The following is a 4,341-nucleotide window of genomic DNA, read 5'->3' as shown; positions in this document are numbered from 1 at the left end:
TTCATTTCTACCTATAATTAGGAGTGGAGAAGAAAAAGACTTGCACTCTTGCTTAATGGTGGTGCGAACTGGACGTGGAAATTTCCACCAAAATGTAGTCCCAAGAATAAACAGTCGCACTCAAAGTTCCTTTAGATTTTGCAAAAATTGTGGCTTTTTTATTTATCAAACCTTACTCATAGTAAAGAAACAGGTAGAGGACATGTTCCCATGTGAAGTACTGGAGTCCCGTTAGGGGCTACTTGTGCGCTGCATCTTGCGCCACCGCAGACTGAAGTAAATTTTTGGTTCATTTTTTTTTTCACGTTACAAAAATTCCTGTGAAGAACTTGAAGGGTTAATAAACTTCTTGCATGTGGTTTTGAGCATCTTGAGGGGTGAAGTTTTTAGAATGGTGTCACTTGTGGGTATTTTCTATATATTGCATCCAGCGTCGGACTGGAGTACCTTGGGCCCACCAGAGAAAAATCATTCTTGGGGCCCACCATGCAGTTTAAAAATACCACCCAGGATAGATCCTATATACCACACCACACACGAGAGCTGACAGATCCTCTATATACTACACCACACAGGAGAGCCGACAGATCCTCTATATACTACACCACACAGGAGAGCTGACAGATCCTCTATATACTACACCACACAGGAGAGCTGACAGATCATCTATATACTACACCACACGGGAGAGCTGACAGATCCTCTATATACTACACCACACGGGAGAGCTGACAGATCCTCTATATACTACACCACACGGGAGAGCTGACAGATCCTCTATATACTACACCACACGGGAGAGCTGACAGATTCTCTATATACTACACCACACAGGAGAGCTGACAGATCCTCTATATACTACACCACACAGGAGAGCTGACAGATCCTCTATATACCACACCACACAGGAGAGCTGAGAGATCCTCTATATACTACGCAACACACAGGAGAGCTGACAGATCCTCTATATACTACACCACACAGGAGAGCTGACAGATCCTCTATATACCACACCACACAGGAGAGCTGACAGATCCTCTATATACTACACCACACAGGAGAACTTACAGATCCTCTATATACTACACCACACGGGAGAGCTGACAGATCCTCTATATACTACACCACACAGGAGAGCCGACAGATCCTCTATATACTACACCACACAGGAGAGCTGACAGATCCTCTATGTACTACACCACACGGGAGAGCTGACAGATCCTCCATATACTACACCACACGGGAGAGCTGACAGATCCTCTATATACTACACCACACAGGAGAGCTGACAGATCCTCTATATACTACACCACACGGGAGACCTGACAGATCCTCTATATACTACACCACACAGGAGAGCCGACAGATCCTCTATATACTACACCACACAGGAGAGCTGACAGATCCTCTATATACTACACCACACGGGAGAGCTGACAGATCCTCTATATACTACACCACACAGGAGAGCCGACAGATCCTCTATATACTACACCACACAGGAGAGCTGACAGATCCTCTATATACTACACCACACGGGAGAGCTGACAGATCCTCTATATACTACACCACACAGGAGAGCCGACAGATCCTCTATATACTACACCACACAGGAGAGCTGATAGATCCTCTATATACTACACCACACAGGAGAGCTGATAGATCCTCTATATACTACACCACACGGGAGAGCTGACAGATCCTCTATATACTACACCACACGGGAGAGCTGACAGATCCTCTATATACTACACCACACGGAAGAGCTGACAGATCCTCTATATACTACACCACACGGAAGAGCTGACAGATCCTCTATATACTACACCATACAGGAGAGCTGACAGATCCTCTATATACTACACCACACGGGAGAGCTGACAGATCCTCTATATACTACACCACACAGGAGAGCTGACAGATCCTCTATATACTACACCACACAGGAGAGCTGACAGATCCTCTATATACCACACCACACAGGAGAGCTGACAGATCCTCTATATACTACGCAACACACAGGAGAGCTGACAGATCCTCTATATACTACACCACACAGGAGAGCTGACAGATGCTCTATATACCACACCACACAGGAGAGCTGACAGATCCTCTATGTACTACACCACACGGGAGAGCTGACAGATCCTCCATATACTACACCACACGGGAGAGCTGACAGATCCTCCATATACTACACCACACGGGAGAGCTGACAGATCCTCTATATACTACACCATACAGGAGAGCTGACAGATCCTCTATATACTACACCACACGGGAGAGCCGACAGATCCTCTATATGCTACACCACACGGAAGAGCTGACAGATCCTCTATATACTACACCACACGGAAGAGCTGACAGATCCTCTATATACTACACCATACAGGAGAGCTGACAGATCCTCTATATACTACACCATACAGGAGAGCTGACAGATCCTCTATATACTACACCACACGGAAGAGCTGACAGATCCTCTATATACTACACCACACGGAAGAGCTGACAGATCCTCTATATACTACACCATACAGGAGAGCTGACAGATCCTCTATATACTACACCATACAGGAGAGCTGACAGATCCTCTATATATACTACACCACACAGGAGAGCTGACAGATCCTCTATATACCACACCACACAGGAGAGCTGACAGATCCTCTATATACTACGCAACACACAGGAGAGCTGACAGATCCTCTATATACTACACCACACAGGAGAGCTGACAGATGCTCTATATACCACACCACACAGGAGAGCTGACAGATCCTCTATGTACTACACCACACGGGAGAGCTGACAGATCCTCTATGTACTACACCACACGGGAGAGCTGACAGATCCTCCATATACTACACCACACGGGAGAGCTGACAGATCCTCCATATACTACACCACACGGGAGAGCTGACAGATCCTCTATATACTACACCATACAGGAGAGCTGACAGATCCTCTATATACTACACCACACGGGAGAGCCGACAGATCCTCTATATACTACACCACACGGAAGAGCTGACAGATCCTCTATATACTACACCACACGGAAGAGCTGACAGATCCTCTATATACTACACCATACAGGAGAGCTGACAGATCCTCTATATACTACACCATACAGGAGAGCTGACAGATCCTCTATATACTACACCACACGGAAGAGCTGACAGATCCTCTATATACTACACCACACGGAAGAGCTGACAGATCCTCTATATACTACACCATACAGGAGAGCTGACAGATCCTCTATATACTACACCACACAGGAGAGCTGACAGATCCTCTATATACTACACCACACGGAAGAGCTGACAGATCCTCTATATACTACACCACACGGAAGAGCTGACAGATCCTCTATATACTACACCATACAGGAGAGCTGACAGATCCTCTATATACTACACCATACAGGAGAGCTGACAGATCCTCTATATATACTACACCACACAGGAGAGCTGAGAGATCCTCTATATACTACACCACACAGGAGAGCTGACAGATCCTCTATATACTACACCACACAGGAGAGCTGACAGATCCTCTATATACTACATTACACAGGAGAGCAGTAATGTAGGTCCAGTGTGTGTAGTAAAATACTTACAATGCCCAAGAGAAAGTCTCCAGAGGGTGCTGAAGCCAAGGATGCCGGCAAAGTAACTAAGCAAGAGCCAACTAGAAGATCAGCAAGATTGTCGTCAAAACCTGCCCCTCCTAAACCTGACGCAAAACCAAAAAAAGCTGCAGCCAAGAAGGAGCCAGGATCAAAGGGTAACAAAGGTGCTAAAGGGAAGAAGGAAGAAAAACAAGAAGCTGGAAAGGAAGGCACAGAAAACTGAACCAGTGGATGACGAGAGCGAATGAAATGGTCATGGAAATTTTTCGTTGGTTTTACGTACCTCTTGAAGAACTTTAAGAAAAAAAAACAATATTTTTCTCAAGTATTTTGTAAATGCTAATTTTTTTAGGACAAGTGTAGTTTAACTTTTACATACATAATATACATGAACATTTTCTTCTACATATTCATGCTTTGCTGATTATGATTTTTCTCATTGTCTGCAAGTTTTAAGCAAAAAATATAACCAGCAGTTGGGCATGCGCAAACCACTACGCCACCAACGGAAAGATGAGCAAGATCTGGGGGAAGAAACAGCGATGTCAGCACGCCCATATGACCAGACCAGCCTGATTGACAGGCGAAAACGGCGACTTTGGTAAGTTATTTCAGCAGCTTAGGTGGGGAATCAGGGTACACATAATACACTATTGTAACGCACAGCTCAGGCCCTATTTAACAGTATTTTTATCTCAATCTGA

General features: G+C 44.9%; 1 pseudogene; it reads left to right on the top strand.

The window, feature by feature from the left end:
- The first annotated feature begins 3,625 nt into the window (after nucleotides 1-3,625).
- Nucleotides 3,626-3,957, top strand: LOC138642490 (high mobility group nucleosome-binding domain-containing protein 3 pseudogene; annotated as a pseudogene).
- Nucleotides 3,958-4,341: the final 384 nt, after the last annotated feature.

The sequence above is a fragment of the Ranitomeya imitator genome, chromosome 6 (genome assembly GCF_032444005.1).
Source record: "Ranitomeya imitator isolate aRanImi1 chromosome 6, aRanImi1.pri, whole genome shotgun sequence".
In the NCBI taxonomy this organism is placed as follows: Eukaryota; Metazoa; Chordata; class Amphibia; order Anura; family Dendrobatidae; genus Ranitomeya; species Ranitomeya imitator.
This window is presented reverse-complemented; position numbering and strand designations above follow the sequence as displayed.